The following is a 19,989-nucleotide window of genomic DNA, read 5'->3' as shown; positions in this document are numbered from 1 at the left end:
TGTGCTTGTTCTGGCGCCCGCCATTCTTAGCTTCTTAGCTGCTTCTGGAGCTTTTGAAACCATTCAGACTGCCTGCTTTGCAGTCTACTAGAACACTACCTTCTATGTCCTAGGTTCTTTCACCATATACATTAAGCAAAGATTCACACTCAATATTTTCACTTTTAGATAAACTCACATAGAACATGTGCTTAAGCATAAACTCACACTCAACATTTACACATTTTTACAAACTCACATAACATTAACATCTACTTATTTATACTCTTTAAGGAAACTATAGAACTACTTTAGGAAATATATATTTTTAAGTACTTTAAAGATTTATTTATTTATTTATTTATTTATTTATTTATTTATTTATTTATTATGTATACAGAAGAGGGCACCAGATCTCATTACAGATGGTTATGAGCCACCATGTGGTTGCTGGGAATTGAACTCAGGACCTCTGGAAGAGCATTCAGTGCTCTTAACCTCTGAGCCACCTCTCCAGCCCAGAAATATATTTCTTATTACTTATATACTTCTTATATTTATTCCATCTTCTTATTTCTTATTTAGACTTCATGTACAACTAGCATCTTTACTTCTTACAAGCTTATTACTACATGTCTTAAGACTACCTTAGATTCTTCTTGCAAGCTTATATTCTTAAAGGAACTCTATAAATCTATTTTACAAACTTATATAGGGCTACCATTAGCCTACATCTTAACTTAGCAAACACCTAACGATTTCTTAACACAGATCTAACAAAACAGAATAATCTCTACAAACTCATATCTCTTATTTTCATCTTTTTCTACTTCTTACTCTTAATTATTATCACTATCTCTATTGGAAAGTTTCTATTAACTAGACGGGAAGTACATACATCATTTCTAAAGTTTAGAGTTTATAGTCAGCTTTGCTATACAACACTGGGATTTAGTGAGTGTTGTTGTTATAGAGTTGTGATACTTGTTGCTAGGAAACTGTAACATTCTCAGGACGAAGCCACATCCCAAGGTTGTGAGTTTTCTCAGCGGTTCCAGAATTGGCAGAGATGCACTGTCAGCAGTAAATGGTTTTTAACTAGAGGCTGTCCCTTCACCCAAATTCATAATAGCTCCCCTAAGTGCTTCAATTCAGACAAACTTTTCTACTGCAGCAGTACTTTTGGTTTGTTCTACTGAAAAACTTCACTTCACGCTGAGGGTGAAATTACTGTATTTAGCTGCTATAAAGCTCTTCGCAAAATACTGCACAGCTATTAGGTGATATAAAGTATTTTTCTAAAGGTGCTAGTAAAGCCAAAAGCGGCACAGCTCCAAACACTGTTTGCATTAACCAGTGACAAACCTCAGAAACACTAATCACTTTCATTCTGGTTCCTTTATAGGAATGTCATTGGAGCTGACCTTCCATAGTTCTACGCTCCTTAACAAACGCTCCGGTAACCACTGAGCTTCATTCTCCTCTTATGAAAAAACACAAACATGTCTTCAATCCCATATTAACACAGAATCGGGACCCTTCCATAATCTCGAATGGGGATCTTTCCATTTCATTTGAGCAAAAATCACTTGGATGCCACTGTGCCAAAATCTATCTGCGGCAGACTGCTCACGGACATCCATACTCAAAAAGTTCATAACAGAAAGAGCATGATTTAATGAATTATGTGGTGATTGAGGGTAAATTTCTTCCTTTTCTATTTTTATTTTTTGAAGTTGTATTTTAAGACTGCTCTGAGCCCTTTCCACAATACCTTGTCCCTGAGGATTATAAGGAATACCTGTTTTATGTACGATTTCCCATTGGGTACAAAATTGTTGAAATGCCTTACCACTATAGCCAGAACCATTATCAGTTTTAATTTTTGGTATACCCATATACGAAAAACACTTCAAGCAGTTCATAAGTACATGTTTTGAAGCTTCCCCAGGTTGTGCACTAGCCATTAAAAATCCTGAATAAGTGTCAATGGTCACATGTACATATTTTAATTTGCCAAATTCTGCAATATGAGTAACATCCATTTGCCATAGATGATTAGGAAGAAGACCTCGAGGGTTTACCCCTAAGTGACAGACAGGAAAATATTTTTGACATATCCCACACCATCTAACTATTTGGCAAGCTGCTTCTTCTTTGGTAAGATTGAATGGCTTTCTTAAGTTTTTGCTATTTTGACGGTGAAGACCATGTGACTGATGAGCTATTTCCACTTGGGATAATGCTACTATTTTTGTTAACTTATCAGCCATTGCATTACCCTCAACTAAAGGACCAGGAAGATTAGAGTGAGCTCTAATATGGCCCACAAAGCATGGCAGCTTTCTTTTGTGGAATAATGTCTTGAATTTGTTGAAATATTTTGACTTGATTGTTGTTAGTTCCAATATTTTCACCAAAACTGTTACTATTCAAAGGACTCAGAACATAGATGTTCTTTCATGAAACATATCCATTAGCTTACTCTGAGAAAAAGCATTTTCAGGATTTAGTATTTTCACTTCATTAGCTTTAACTCCTGATATTAGCAGCTGTGATATTTAGCATCAATTTCTTACAAGGAACTTTCAGGTGAAGCAACTCTTATAAGACAGCTAGATCTTCTGAAGTTTTTTTCCCATTTATAAACCAGTCATTTCTTTTTTGAATGCCTGTTTTCTTTGTCTCCTTTATTAGATTTGCAGAGGAATCACTCATTGCAGGCCGTTCGTTCAAGGCAAAGAACTTTTTAGTTTCACTAAGTTTCTGCATAGCTAAGACAACGTTCAGTGTATAAACTGCTTTCCCTTGTTTTAAGGATTTTAAAGTGGCTCATTTGCTTGCTCTTATAGTTTAGTTCTGATCTGAGTTCTCAAGAGGCAAGATTAAGCTTTCTAGCATTGCTTTGAGAAGAAACTTCATTCTGAGCTGAAAAGTTTTTGGACAGTATCTTTATCTTTAGCTGAAAAACTACATTTCCCAGAATGCATTTCTCTTCAGCTCACTGTTAAGAGCTAGCTTATGGACTTCATTTCCCATAGTTGTTTTTGGGTCTGGGAGTCAACCTCCAGTTCTCTTTTACTGGACTTGCTTTAGAAGTTTTTTGCTTTTGCAATAAGAGATTTGAACCAAGCATTTTAAGTTTTCAGTTACAGGACATCAGAAGATTTCTGAGGTGTCTCTCCTTCATTTGACACTGGCCCCAAATCAGAACTGCACCTGCCTCGTTAGTGCACTTTGAGGTGGGTGGGCAATTCCTGATAGCAACTTTCCTCAGGGCTTGTGTTTGCCTTAGCCAGTCAGTGAAAAACAAACTTTTATTTATTTATTTATTTATTTATTTATTTATTTATTTATTTATTTGAGCTGAGGATCAAACCCAGGGCCTTGCGCTTGCTAGGCAAGTGCTCTACCACTGAGCTAAATCCCCAACCTGAAAAACAAACTTTTACAACAGAGGTTTTCTTTAACTCCTTCAGAGAGATTTTTCTCCCACTGATTTTATTCTCATTTTGCTTGTTCTTCCCCGCCTCCACCAGGCCGAGCTCCAGGAATCCAGTTGAAGAGAGAGAAGAGGGATTCTACAAGCAAGGGTGTGTGTGTGTGTGTGTGTGTGTGTGTGTGTGTGTGTGTGTGTAGATCATGAAGGGGAAATCTACAGAGACAACAGAACCAAGCTCCTGAGCACTTTGTCCTTATTCTTGTAACATTCTTATTCTATTCTGAACACTTAACACAGATGTTAGAGAAAACCAGCGCTTTCCAATCCAGCATAAACAACACGGGGATAGACTGCTAGATGAGAAAGGACAGCCCCTTCAGAGGGCTCAAAACTCATGTTACTTTTCTTCATGTTCACTAGAACAATAAGCCAGGACCTCAAATGTACTGCTGAGTCAAACAGAACTACAATATGTTTTCTAATAGGTATATTTTAAAAAAAAAATATATATATATATATATATATATATATATATATATATATATATATGTGTGTGTGTGTGTGTGTGTGTGTGTGTGTTGTAAAACACATATAGTACTATATATGTATATATATATATATATGTATACTACATTATATATATGTATATATAAGTTTTGTCAATTAGGAAAATGAATAGCATTCTTAGGTCCTGGGCTAGCCTGACTAAATCAAGATCCTTAGGATAGAATCAGAGGTTTTTCTTTGGTCCACTCAGTTGATTTTGGTGCACAGTTAAGGATGAGCAGCTTTTCTGGTTAGAAACTGAGGTGGTGAGGTAGGAAAATATCTCTTGGGGCAGCCACAGACCACCAGCAAAGGGCTTCAGTTTCAAGGGCTGAGTGAGCCAGATAGCCCTTGATCTGTAAGAACTACTTTGGAGCCAATTGGCAGATACTGAGAAGCACGAGTATTCCGGTCACAGGGACTCCACTGTGTGGCTGCCAGGACCTTCTTCTCAGAGAAACACCAGGGACATCCAAGAAACAAATGCCATTTCTTTCACGTCTCTTTTTGTTTGTCTCCTGACCCAGTGGCACTAGTGACCTGCACACCAGATTTAATTACAGGCTCACAGAGATGAGCTAGTGTTTGGATTCAGTTCCCCAAGGAAAAAATGACTTGTTTCAACTGTGAGTTTTGTGCTTACAGAAGGGCAGAGGGACTGTGAGGGCAGGCAAGCCTGGAAGATTAGCTCTCTGTGAGAGCTTCCAACCAGCCATCAGGATGTGCTGAAGATGGGCGGAAAGATGGTGAAGAAAGCTTGTTTTCCTGCTGGGACTTAAGGCATAGGAGGAATATTTAGAGGAAGCCTAGGAAGCTGCTCAGGTCCCATTCTAGTTCACATAGAAGCCTGGAGACCTGCTGCATGCCTCCTGAGTGTTATAGGCAGAATGTAGGTTGAATTCACAAGTCCAGACCTTCCTTTATTTCCTGAATGTAAGCCTGGCACTTTGTCCTTACTCTTGTAACATTCTTATTCTATTCTGAACACTTAACACAGATGTTAGAGAAAACCAGCGCTTTCCAATCCAGCATAAACAACACGGGGATAGACTGCTAGATGAGAAAGGACAGCCCCTTCAGAGGGCTCAAAACTCATGTTACTTTTCTTCATGTTCACTAGAACAATAAGCCAGGACCTCAAATGTACTGGTGAGTCAAACAGAACGACAATATGGTTTCTAATAGGTCGATTTTTAAAAATAAATAGCAAGCAACTAACATCAGCTGGTGAATATCATGAAATCCCGGCTTTTAGCTTTGTGTTCTTGGAGAACTTGACTTAAACTTGGAGTCTTACTTTATCTAGTTGTGAGAAGCAATCTTTCCTAGTTGTGTGAGAATTAAAAGAAAAACATGTGCCAAGTAATGACATAGTCCTGACTTCTGGTAAGTGTTCACATACAGAAATATAACAATACATTAACAACAGCATTAAGAGAGAAAGAACCCAATGAAATTAAGCTAATCTTTAACAGGAAATATAATAGAACATGGAGATAAAAAACAATAATGGTACAAAAATAACAGCACTAAAAGACTTAATAAGAAACATGGGTTTAGAATTCAGAAAAAATATACATGTAGGTATGCATATTACCTGTTTGAAATTACATTTTTTATTTTAGGAATACATCCTGAGAATATGTCGAAGTTACCTTCCCTCTGATGAGAGAAAATTCCACTTGATTTCTGAGAGATTTCATTTCAGATATCCAGAGAAAAATCACTGTGAAATAGATTATAAACTAAATCAAAATAGCTATTGATAAGCACATTCACCTAAACCAATTTGTTATTAATGTGTCAAAAGCAAAATGTTGAGCTTCCACTTAAAAGAAGTTCAAGTTGAACATAAATTTGTTTATAAATAAATCTTTATTAGGTTTGAATACTTTCAACATAGTTCTGGATGCATACAGACCTTCCCATCATAAAAGGCAATGGACACACAAGAGCTGTTTTTTGCACATCCACATTTAACAGCTGTGCTAGTCATAATTGGCCAAAGATGGAAACAACCCAAATAACCACCAGTGGGTGAGCAGATGAAGAAATCCTGGTGTACTCTGACAGTGAGATAACACTTGCTTTAAGAGAGAAGGGAATCTTGCTACACATTGTACAGTATGGATGAATCAGGGGGCATCATAGCAAAGAAAATGAGCTAACCACAAAGAAGGCCCATCCACTTGAGATTTGTAGTCAAACTAAAAGCATCATTAAGTAGTGCAATAATTGTCAGGGAATAGGGGGCAAGTAGAAAGCAGCTTTTCAATGGGTACAGAGTTTCCGTTCTGCATGATTAAAAAGTTCTAGAGATTTGTGTCACAGTGTGACTATCCTAACACAACTGTTCTATTCCCTCAAGCAGAGCTAAGCCTACAAATTTTATTATGTGCTTTACTAAATTAAAAATAAATCACACTTCATTTTCTTCCATTGTTTATACCTATATGGGTAATCAAAAGAACTCACTGGTAGATTGCTCTGCTTTGGTGAAATTATTATTTTCTTAACCTAAAGCCTGAGGTACAGTACTGATAAGAACTCTCAGCTTCTTCACTTTAGAGACTTCAGCACAAAGGGCATAAAAACGAAATCTGAAAAACTCTCATTAAGTATTCCTCATATTTTGACGTGCAGTTCTCCATGTGTAAAGCTAACGGGCCTAATAAATGAAGTCAATCTTCAAATGGAATAATTGTAACCCAGAGATAGCAGTCATAAGGATTCCTTGTTCATTTTGGTCTTTGAAAGAGAAATACTGATTCCCCACAATGCAGTCCAGACTGGAAAGCTACTTGGATGAAGACCTGTTATGATAAGAGGATGTCTCCGGTTACAGCTCTCACAAAAACCTCCGTTTTCTTTCAACACAACAAGTGCCACTTTTAACAGCCCTGCACGGCAGACGGAAGCCCTTGAAGCCTTGCTATCATTTAATCAGCCCCATTCTTTGCTTTAGAGGTCAGGGTTCTGCAGGTAAGAAAGTTTATGTGATCCTTTTGGTTCTGGCTGAAGGAAGAATTGACCTTAACTACAGAAAAAAAGGTCTCTCAGGTCAGGACTTTTTTTTTTTTTTTGAAATTGGCTTAAGAATTTTTCCACTTCAACTCAAAACAGCACGGCTGTCTTACTCCCTCATCTCTATTCTGCTCCTCCAAGAGCTACTGAGATTTGCAGCTTGTCTTCCCTGAAGGCTTTCTTTCAAACTCCTTATTTTGTGTAACCTTCTATTATTTCCTACAGAGCTACAATGGGATAACCTGCACAGTGCTGAAATCCTGAATCTCGCACTACAATTCTTGGCTTCAAACTCCACATCTTTTTTCCTCATTTCCTTTGCCTGAACAATCCACATATTATCCATGCCCAAGTTTTCATTTTGTCATTCTGTAAAATAGGTCATAGCAAGATTTAGGACCACTTTTTGGGCCCACATTTCACAGGGTTGTGAAGGTGTGTTCCTATGGTGTTTTTCTCATGGGCCTGAGAGACTGAGGGAAGGCAGATTCAGCCCAACCCTATGCATCTTTTCCCTAGACCACGGTCTGAGACATTGATCCCATGTGGATGCAAGAAGCATTTTCTCTGCTCCTCCTACCAAAGATACACCCTGATTCCACTGGACACAAGACAAGTTAAAAAATATAGCAAAGATCTGTGTACACAAGATATAGGCAGGCATTGGATATATGAACTGGAGAGTCCACATATCAATTTCAAGGCTCTCCATGGTGTAGGATTGAGTATGAATGGGAAAAGAATGGCTCAGGTCATGGAACAGAAGTTTTCATTTGTATTTTGCCTAGGGGAACCATAAGTGTAATGGACAAGCCTAGTCCACTTGCTTTTTCTATTCCATGATTCACCCCAACTCAGATCCTCAACAATTATTCTTGTTTCATATTATGGAAGTTGTCTTAGATAGAGTATTTATTGCTGTGAAGAGACACCATGACTACAACAAGTCTTATAAAGGAAAAACATTGAATTGGGGTGGCTTACATTTTCAAAGGTTTAGTCCCTTATTAACATGGTGCAACATGGTGGTGTCCAAGCAGACATGGTGCTGGAGCTGAGAGTCCTACATTTTGATAGGCAGGCAACAGAAATGATCTTTCCCACTGGGCATGGCTTGAGCATATATGAGACCTCAAGCTCACCTCCACAGTGACACACTTTCTCCAACAAAGCCACACCTCCTACTAGCACCACTCCCTTTGAGGGCCACTTTCTTTCAAAATACCACTGGGGGCTTTACTAATGGAGAGATAAAGAAGACCATGCCTTAGACGTGGCAATAGCCTAAAGGGGGCCCTAAAATTATAAATATATGCTTTCTACATAGTGTCAAAAGAAATCTAAATAACCACCTTTTCTTCGCCCTCAGCATCAGCTCAGGTGACAACAGAATCCTGAATTTACCTCATCTTGTAATCATTGGAACTTATGTCAGTTAGGACCTTACTGAGGAAAAAAAGTGTTTCTTGAGAAGATTGTGTACATAAGCCAGTGTCAGCTGGTGTACATGACTAGAGGCATATTTGACTTCTGGAATCAATAGGAAGGTGAAAGGAAGAAGGTCAAGAGCCAGCAACTCTTTTTGTGTATTCCTAAAGGCTAGACAGATGTTAAATGACTGGCATGGTTAGATATGTACGCCCATGGCTGTACTAGTGGCACAGATGTTCTGGAGGTAACCAACCACTTTCTGATTGGCTTAAAGGCCTGCTCCACAGGAGGAAACACATACCTGGTACTCTAAGTCTGGTTAAGAACACATGGTTGAGGAGCTTACAGACCCCAAGTGTGAAACTACTATTTATATCAAACTGCCCTATAAACCTGTGCTTCCCCATATAGTTTAGTGTAATTCTCTTAGACTTCATCAGAGAAGTGTCTTTGTGCAGTGGATGATACTCAAGGCAGAAATTCACAACTAGTTGAAATGCAGAGAATAAGTGATTGTGCAGTGCTCATCCACAATGGGACATTGACATCAAGTCTCAAAGGCTCAGGAGCCATCACAGAAGAGGGGATGGAAAGACTGTAAGATAGAGAGGTCAGGAAGAACCAGAATGAAACAGTGTCTTCTGGACATGACAGGACCACTGCATTCATTAACTCACAGCAGCTGTGGCTGCCTGTTGCCTGCATATCAAGCCAGTGAACATTCTAGCAAGAAGTAGAAAATGGTTTATGAGCTTCTACTCTTAACTGGGGTGCTGTGGAGAGTTGATAGCTTCTGGGGTTTTATTTATCAGTGTGGCTCCTGGTAGGTTGGCCACACTCAGTGGATGGCCCCCACACCGGATGTATACAGACAGTACAATTTGGTGTTGATGAGTTATTAATAAAAAGAAAATGATACAAAATAGGGAGATGGGAACTGATATGTTAGGAATTAAGGGGAGGACTTGGAGGTGAACATGATCAAAATGCACTGTATGAAATTCTCAAAGAATTAATAAAAGTAATTTGTAAAGAAATTTAGTCTCCTTTTCTCATCCATGATGTGTCTTATAACAAATAACTCTACCATACTCAGTTTCTTCATTTGTTACATGGAGATTAAGTTTATTTAATGCAAAATGTAACTACTATGAAGTTTATTGGAAACAAAAATTTAAAGAGCTGAGCATGGTGTATAGTGAGCACTCAAAAATGATAATTATTATTTAAAATCTGAGGAATTCAATTGGACTTATTATCATCTGTTTTAAAAATATTTATTTAGTTTTATATTATAAGCATGAATGTTCTGTTTGCATTTAAGTACACCATATGAATGCAGTACCCATAGAGACCAGAAAAGGGCATTAGATTCTCTAGTACTGAAGTTATAGATGATTGTAAATCGCCATATGGGTGATGAGAACCCAACCCAGTCCTCTGAAAAAGTAGCAATTACTCTCATCCATAAGAGCCATCTCTCCATCACCATATTCTTATTTCTTCATAGGCAAAAAATGTATATTTTCTACAACTATATCATGTATCTTTCAAGAGCCAGTACAAAACAACTATTTGTAGGCAGAAGAAGCAGCTTACAGCTTTTAATATGTATGTTTTGTTGGAAATGATTTCTTTAATCCAATCTGTGAATTTTCCTCTTACAACTACCAGAGAGATGGTGTGCTTTAAAAACTCCTGAACAAGGCAGACAGTGGTAGTGCATGCCTTTATTCCCAGCACTCAGGAGGCAGAGGCAGGTGGATCTCTGTGAGTTCGAGGCCAGCCTGGGCTACAGAGTGAGTTCCAGGAAAAGTGCAAAGCTACACAGAGAAACCCTGTCTTGAAGAACCAAAAACCAAACCAAACCAAACCAAACCAAAACAACAACAACAACAACAAAATCCTCCTGTACAATGTCTATGATCAACAAGGCAGTGTCTGGGATTTCTCTACAGACAGGTACACTGGGGACCCGCAACCCTGACAAACTGGGCACTTGTTCATAAATCAGAATGACCTGAATTCCACCCAGGAAAATTTTCTCAACTGACTTCCAAAGTGTGGATTACAGTGAGTATATGAAAGTAACAAGCAAAGGAAGCCTACACATAGGTTGGCTTTCAGCATTCAGTTTCTATGCAGTCAAGGAAACTCCTCTAAGAAATAGCACTGTCTTAGTTTACTCTCTACTGCTGTGACAAAACATCATGAGCAAATGCCGTTTGGAGAAGAAAAGGTTTATTTCACCTTACAATTCATAGTCTATCATGAAGATAAGTCAGGGCAGAAACTCACTGCAAGAATCTGGAGGCAGGATTGTAGAGGTTATGGAGGAGTGCTGCTTACTGGCTTGCTCCTTCCAGCTTGCTCAGATTTTTTCTTTATGTCACCTAGGATCACTTGCCCAGTGATGGAATCACTCACAATGAACTGGACTCTCCCATGTCAATCATTAATCAAGAAAACACTCCCCCAGACTTGCCTACAGACCAGTTTTATGGAGGCATTTCCTTAGCTGAGGTTCCATTTTTCCGAAGGACTCCAGCTTATGTCAGTTTGACAAAAACTAACAAACACTAGCATTTAATCTTCCTATCATTTGAATATTTATTTTAAATGACTTAGTGACATGGTTTTTACTTTTTTTTTTCTGGTGTATGCATGTGCAAAATAAAAAGCACTGAGGTCAACAACAGCTAAAATACCCTCTCAAGTGATTGTTTTCCTATTTCTTCAGCATTCATGAATATATTTCTGACAGGACACTGATGCTTTATGGTAAAATACAAATCAAAGGCTCCCGAGTGGTATACTTAAGAGTTGTCAGGAAGCAGAAATGCAATATTGTGTTTACACCAATCCTAGATTTAATGTAAAAATTTCAAGTCTCACTTTTATTTTGCCCTGAGAAAGATAGTTTTCACTTGGTAATTTTTCAGAATTAATGTTTGCACAGAAAACATATTTGATCTTTGCTATGTTGATATAAGTTGTAATGACTACTCCCCTGTTTAAGTGTATTTCACATAATAAAAACTAGGGGGTCAACAGCATTGGGACATGGTGGGGTGTGGGGGGAGAGAGATGATTGATGGGGTCTGGCTGGGCAGAGTAAATAGTCTTTCATGCTCTGGAGCACAGCAAAATATCTATTGTAGCAGGAATCTTAAAAGTTCTTATTAATAAAATCAAACCTGAGCCAGGTATTGGGGTAAACGCTGGAAGATCAGAGAAGCAGAACAGGCCACAGCTACCTCACCTTGCTAGTTCCTCAGGTGACCCTGTTTCCTCAGGCTGGAAGCCTCTGGGTCCTCATCCAGAATGGGTCTCAGCTGAACTGCTGCTAGAAGCCTGAAAGCTTAACCAGTCCAAAGCTTTAACCAGCCAAATGCTGCTAGTTTCTGGTCTCCACACCTTATATATCTTTCTGCTTTCTGCCATCACTCCCTGGGATTAAAGGTGTTTGTCACCACACCTGGCTATTTCCAATGTGGCCTTGAACTCACAGAGATCCAGAGGGATTTCTGTCTCTGGAATGCTAGGATTAAAGGTGTGAGTGCCACCATTTTCTAGCCTTTGTATCTTAGTGGCTGTCTGTTCTCTGATCCCAGATAAATTTATTAGGGTGTACAATATTTTGGGGAACACAATACCACCACAATCTATGACTGACAATAAGTTACAGAATACTTTAAAAGCTCAAGTAGAGAAACTTTTAATGTTACCAGAGCAAATTTTTTCTGAGTGTTTGAGGTAAAGGCTAACCAAGTTACCATAATCCAGTCACCCCAAGTTGTGAAGGCATTGAAACATCACACGGGATTTTATAATTATGTGTAATCACTGTGCATCAATTTTGTCACATTCTGTGTCAGCATTGGTTATTTGTAGCTAAAGTTCATCTTGTTACCAAGTGTTTAGGGAAGGCCTTCCAGAGACAGCAGAAGAACAAGGGCAGGCTTTTGTCCATTGTGTTTCATTTGAATGAGGACTTGCAGAATGTGGTTCAAGTTCCAAGTTATAACACATTGTGAGGTGAGAGAGTAAACAATGTTGGCTGGCAGGGAAAGTGCCTGGGAGCATTAGGGAGAACTCACCTGGGCTTTGGCAAGATGGAAACATGGAAGAGCAGAAATGTGAGTCTCAGACTTGTGGGCTCTGATGAGGACTGGGAGATAACAACAGGGACTTCTAGATCTCCAGAGCAGTTAGTATGCTAGTCAACTTCCATCACTATGAAAAAAAAAAAAAAAAAGAAAAGAAAAAAAAGCTTGAGACAGTAAAATTAGTAAGGAAAAAGGTGTTTTGTTTTGTTTTTTTTCATCCATGGTCTCTTTGGCCCATGACAGCCCACTCTATCATGGTGAGGTACATAGTGGAAGAGGCATGTTTATCTTAAAGCAGATGGAAACAGAGGGGGTTGGGAGTGGAGAACAGGGTTTGTCCAACTATGCTCCACCTCCTAAAGGTTCCATTCTTTCCCAACAGTGCCACAGTCCCAATTTTAACATGAGGGACTTTGGGCAGACATTTCATATGTAAACTTATAGATATTAGTTTCTGGAGAGTAAATGAAATAGGGAGGAAAAGAGGGAAATCGTTGGAAACCCTGGCAATCAGGACAAAATGGCAGATGAAGTCTAGACCCTGTGACCTCAGTGTGGTCAGCCAGCACTAGCTGGGGAAGGCAGGGCCCCTGTTTCTCCAGCATCACTTCATTATATAATTAAAAGAAGAACTGCAGGGAGGGAATGGAGAGCAGAGCATAGGAAAGCTGATTGAAATGTCTAGGTCAAAGAGCAGCCTGGGATGTTCTATTATAATGCTGCTTTGACTGGAAAGTACTATATAACAAGGTCAAAGCCAGAATGGTCTGGAAGTTGTCCATAGCAGAATAGATAAACCTGGGGGTCAACTTCAACAAGAAATGCCTATTAATTTAATTTTTTGTGTTATTCTTAAAAATAATTCTGAACAAGCTTAATCATTTGTTAGCTTAAATAAAAACCCAGTGGTTTCCTCACACACACAATTTGTATTACATATAAGCTATAGAGATTCACTTACTCTAAAATATCTTAACAGAGGTATACTGTTTGGGAGGCTGGAGAGATGGCCAACAGATGAGAGTGCACACTGCTTTTCCAGAGGACCTGAGTTTGTTCCCAGCATCCATATCAGGTCACCACCTGTAGCTATACCTGCAGGGGACCCAACACATGCAAACTGGCCTCTCGAATGCAAATACTCCCCCCACAGATATGCACACAATACACACTTTTAAATGAAACAAATATTTAAAAAGATGAGCCCATTGTTTTACAAAAGGAAATGCAAATGAATACATTTTACAACCCACTCTGTGCTACCAGGTACAAACCCACACTCTTTCATACAGGATATATTCTTTTCAGTGCTAAGCTTTTTAATTGACACTGCAAGGGACATATTTATTTATTTATTCTTTGTTACAAAAGAATTCTGTTCTGAAACCCAAGGCAGAGTTCATGTGTCTGGGCTGCTGTTCCTGTCAGGTCTATGAGTACCAAGCAGTCTCAGGCTTTTCTGAGGAAGGCCCCTATCTGTGCATATATAAGGCACCTCTCCTTATGTACAAGACTAATTTCTAAAAAATGGCTAGAAAATAGACTTTTACAAACTGATCATGTAAAAATCTTACTCTTCTAAGGGAGCCTGTAATCAATCCTGCTATGGGAAAGAAAACAACAACAACCCATTAACTTTAACATCATGGAATCTGGACTTAGCTTTGCTTCCATGCATATTCTGGCAGCATTTGGGATGCTTTAAAACAACAACAACAACAACAACAACAACAACAACAACAACAAAACACCCCTTGGATGAAGAATCCTACAGAAAGGGGATAAATAGCATGGACATTTTTATTTGAATGAGTAACTAAAATGTCATTTCAAAAAGAAGAGATGATACAGAAGCATTGTACACAGGGCAATGAATCCATTCTTGGGGTAAATGCAAACTTGTGTTGTGGTGATATTTTATTTGTACTGAAATGTGATTTTATTTGTATATTAATAAAGTTGCCTTGGGGTCAGAGCAAGCCACAGCAGAAGCTGGGCAGTGGTGGTGCACACCTTTAATCCCAGCACTTGGGAGGCAGAGCTAGGCGGATCTCTGTGTGTTCAAGGATACAGCCAGCATGGCAACACACACCTTTAATCTCAATACCAACCATAGAAGACCTGGAGGTCTGTACAGACAGGCAGTGACAAGGAGGTCATGTGGCTGGGTTTACAACCAATGAGAAGGCAGAACAGAAAGTCTATAAAAAAAGATAGGACACAGGAAGTAGGTCTCTGGTGGAGAGGAAAGACAGAGCAGCAGTGAAGGGTAAGGTTTTCAGCTCTCAGCTATGGCTTTTAACTCTGCAATTGGCTCTGTGTTTCATCTACATTGTGTAAGTTATATTAATGAAGTGTAAAATCAATTCTATGACTAGTTTCAAAACACACTTTTTAATCACAAAAGGGCATGCTGTTATCTAAAATACAGAATAAAGCCACCAAAAAGAGTACAGCCAGGAATGCCAGAAAGCAAATTAATGAAGGATTTTAGCTATCAAGTAAATGGGCTTTTAGCTTTTCTTTCATGGAAACTGGCAACACATCAGTAGTCCTAATCCTACGAATGTAGATGTTTAAAACAGGTTGAGGCAGCAACATTTTATAGGCTAGCATGAAAAGAAAAACAATAATAGGAATGACATAATCACAGGGTAATAAAGACATAAACACCATTAATGCATTAATTTTGTATTTGGGGGTTTTATCCATGGTTTGTTTAACAACTTGTAGCTCCAAGGTTTTGCTTACAAAGTTGTTAGGACCTTTTCACCTATCCATCCTAATATGTGCATATATTGGATTTGATTATTTTTTTATAGGAGATTTGGGTAATTGAATAAAATAGGGGATATATGGATATTTTAAGAGGGGAGGAGGAGAGAAATAGAGGTGGTATTGCTTATATTTACTCTTTTGGGGGGGTCTGTCACCCAACTCCCAAATAAATCACACATGGAAGCTTATTCTTACTTATGAATGCCCAGCCTTAGTTTGGCTTATTTCTCTAGCCAGCTTTTCTTAATTTAAATTATCCTGTCTACCTTATGCCTCTGGGCTTTCCTCTTTTTCTGTTTCTGTACACCTCTTTTTATGTCTTACTCTGTGGCTTGCTTGCTGTGTAGCTGGATGGTTGGCCCCTGATGTCCTCCTCTCCTCCTCCTTTCCTTGCTCCTTCTTTTTTTCTTTCCAGATTTCTCCTCCTTTTTATTGTCTCTGCCTGCCAGCCCTGCCTATCCTCTCTCCCACCTTGCTATTGGTCATTCAGCTCTTTATTAGAGCATCAAGTGTTTTAAACAGGCAAAGTAGCACAGCTTCTCAGAGTTAAACAAATGCAAGATAAAAGAATGCAACACATCTTTGCATCATTTAACAAATATTCCACAGCATAAACAAATGTAACACATCTTAAAACAATATTCTACAACATTTCCCCTTTTTTGTCTAAATAAGAAAGGTTTTAACTTTAACGTAGTAAACCTATACACAACAAAAACAGTTATCAAGAATTACGTTTATAATATTCTGTCTATTCAAAGTTAGCATGTTCAGAGTTAGCATTATCTATCCTATCTTAGTGAATCCAAAGTTTTAGACCTAATTTGCTTTCTATCATAACTAATGAAAACTGTGACTATAACTATCTAGTCTTCAACTTCATCAAAGACCCAGAAGGATATAATATTATCTAACACTGGAGACATTTGGCTGCCTGGAAAGTCACCCAAAGTTCCCTTGCAACATTGGGGCACCATATTCAGCCTATAGTCCCAGAATAGCTGGCAAACTTTTTGGTGAAACAGGAAATTTGAAGGACTTTCCTGACTTGCAAAGTTATTCAGTGGCTTTCCTCTGTGTCATGCATAATGTCTTGCAGACTGTTCTGTGAAGCCTGAACACTGAAAGACCATCCCACCTTGTTTGGGCAAAGTTTAGCAGTCACTTTCCTGTGGGTCCTGCAAATCCAGTTTATACAGCATATTGTCAAGCTTTCAAGGCAAAAGCAGTTTCTTGCCCATATGGCTAACCTTGCCACAGTAAAAGCAAACTCCTATGGAGTTTCTTTGATACCCATCATCTTTTTATGAAGTAAATTGGTGCTGCTAGGAATAGATGTGTCTTATTGTGATTTTTGAAAAATCTTAACAAAACATTTTAAATGCCATATTCTGTAGGTCTTTGAAGTGTTTGAGGACCATTTATCTAAAATAAACCTATTTAATGTAGAAAACATAACTAATGTGACTACAAGTTTGGTTACAATAGATTAACCACTAACCTCATTTCTTATTTATACATTGCATTTTTAAATGAAGTGCATGAGCATGATACCCCAAACAAGGATAGAAAAATAAATTCAGTATAATAAAATTAACTTTAAATTTGTATCAATATACCAAAATTCATGCCAATGCAAAATATCTGAGGTTAATAGTTGTCTTTTTATCCTATATTCCTATATTCCCCTAAATTATAACATATATAACCCACCAAATAACCAAAAGCCTCACACACCCCTCTTGGTAATGTTAGCATCCTGTTCTCCAAAATTCTTCCTGCTGTCTGTGGATGAGTATCTTTAGGGTCCCTGAGAAAATTTGAAATATTGGCAAAGTCCTGGGAATATCAGCTATTACACTTGTTGATAGATATCACCTGTCAAAATTTAGGCGGTCTCCCCAATCAAACTCGATTAATATCATTCCTGAAGGAATCCACAGCCTCTCATCTCCTGTGCGAACAAAACTTCAAAGCATTTTTGATTTCCATTTGACAAATATTTTTTGACTTCTTTGTTAAAGTTAATATAGCTCTAAAGAATCTGGGTTGGTTCAATTTTGCAGTCCTGTTCACAAGCCCATGTCTGCCAGCAGCTGTCTCTTGTCCATCAGCAAGTGAAAAATTCAAAATCAACACAATAACATGCAGCATCCAGACTCCCCACGTATTTCCCATCTTTACATGGCTTTTTCTTTTTTCTTTTTACTATTTCTTTAATGACTTTATTTTATTGTTAAAGTATTTATTTCTCTCTACATCTATCTATACCCATGTTCTTTCTTAAGCCTATACACATTGTAAAACACACTGCAACCTGTTTAGAGTTTTTTCCATGTACACCTCTTTTACTGCATATCTCTAGTCTGTTTTGACTACACAAGCAAACTTTAAACTCTTAAGCTACCCTGGGTCCTCTGTATGGCTCTAGACTGGCTCCACCTGCTTCTTGGGTCAGGAAAATCAAGTCTAAAGCTCACACAGCCCAGTCTGAGGTTCATGACTGAAACTGAATTCAACCTTCTTAGCTGTAGGAAGGCAGTACCTGCATTGCCACAAGCAGTTTTTACTTAGCTTGCTGTTTTTATTTAGTGCTACTGGCAGAACAGCAGTACCTCTTAAAGGATCTGTGTCCTTTTTCTTTTCTTTACCTTTTTTCAGCTTTCTCAGGACCTTCTTGGAAATTTAGCCCATGCTAGTATGCCAAAATGCAGTTGTTGGGTTTTTTCTGCTATTTTGCTCTTTTGGTTCTTTACTGTTTTGGGGGCCCACCACCCAGCTCCCAAATAAGTCCATGGAGGCTTATTCTTACTTATGGATGCCTGGCCTTAGTTTGGCTTATTTCCATCCAGCTTTTCTCAGGTTAAATTATCCCATCTATCTCTGGCCTCAGGGCTTTTATCTTTTTCTCTATTCTTGTATAGCTTTTCTTTCCTTCTTACTCCATGTCTGGCTGTGTAGCAAGGTAGCTGGCCTCTGAAGTCCTCCTCCATCCTTGATCTTTCTTTTCCCCCCCAGACTTCTCCTCCTTTTCATTGTCTCTGCCTGCCAGCCCTGCCTATCCTTTCTCCTGCCTTGCTATTGGCTGTTCAGTTTTAGACAGGCAAAGTAACACAGCTTCACAGAGCTAAAAAAATGCAAGTCAAAAGAACACAGCACATATTTGCATCATTAAATAAATGTTCCACAGTATAAAAAAATGTAACACATAATAAAGTTAATATTCTACAACATAGGGGCTACCTTGGACTTTTTAGATACTTACAATGAATCCATTGTCAGGTGTAACTATTACTGTTCTTTTTAATTATTCTCATCGGGGTCATTGATGTTCTCTTTCCTTGATTTCTGTTAAGGTATAGTCTTATTGGGAGTCAATTACATGATGTTGGCCAGTCATTTTAACTCTCCCACTTGATTTCCTTACCTATAAAATGTAGATAATAATGCTGCTTCCGACAGCTATTCTAAAGGGAAGAGATTATGCAAAAAATGCCTTATATAGTGCAAGACTCAATACACGCCACTTATGGTTTTAACGCTTGAAGAGAAAGCTGGAATGAGAAACAGGAGTGCTGTGGATATCACTCTGTATAAATAAAATGCTGATTGGCCAGTAGCCAGGCAGGAAGTATAGGTGGGACAAGCACAGAAGAGAATTCTGGGAAGAGGAAGGCGAGAGGAGAGACACTGCCAGCCGCCACCATGACAAGCAACAAGTAAAGACACTGGTAAGCCAGTATATATTAATAGAAATGGGTTAATTTAAGATAGAAGAAGTAGATAACAAGAAGCCTGCCACAGCCATACAGTTTGTAAACAATGTAAGTTTCTGTGTGTTTACTTGGTTGGTTCTGAGCATCAATGGGCCTGGCGGGTAAGAGAGATTTGTCCTGACTGTGGGCCAGGCAGGAAAACTCCATCTACACAGGAGCCTCATTTTGGTCCTGTTATGCAGTTCCTCATTCATGGTCGGGGGCCAGTTCTTTGTGAGAGAGTTGGCTCATGAATTCGTGACATCAACAACAGTAACAACATGAGCTCAGTTGTTGGATACAGAGTGGAAAGATGAATCATTGTGTGGAGGTGTCAGGTAGTGTAGGTGTGTGCATATGAGTTTAAACAGAAACAGACATTTAAAGAAGAATGAAATCAAATAAGCTATGTAGATTATAAAAAGAATTCATAGTGGCCATTTCTGTAGCTAAGGAATACATTTCCAGAAATGAATATTGAGGACCCCCCATGAAGCAGCTGTATGCTTTTGATGTACCTGAGTGCTAAGGCTGAGGGACTGACCTTATGAAATTGCTTATCTAGAAGTCTAGTTGCACTGGGCAGTCCTGGACAGTAGGCTCTGCACTTTTCTCCTGCTTTCAGACATCTACTCCATTTCACTTCACAGTGTGGAGCTTTTTTGCCTCCTGTTTGCTGTAGTGAAAAGCCTTGATAAAGGACAATCACACAGTGAAATGCTTGGAAAAACTTCACCCTGGCAGTAGACACAGTGTAGTAGAACCCTGAAGGCTTGAAGGAGACCTTGTGTTCATGAGGGCTCCCTAGAGGAACAGAATCAATAGAACACATGCTTGGTTGGAGGGCATTCAAAACTGGCTTACACGGTCAAAGGGTAGAGATTCCAACCATGGCTGTTTGACATCTGGAGAGTTCAAAAACAAC

This window comes from Onychomys torridus, chromosome 2, assembly GCF_903995425.1.
Source record: "Onychomys torridus chromosome 2, mOncTor1.1, whole genome shotgun sequence".
Lineage (NCBI taxonomy): Eukaryota > Metazoa > Chordata > Mammalia > Rodentia > Cricetidae > Onychomys > Onychomys torridus.
Note: the sequence above shows the minus strand (reverse complement) of the source record.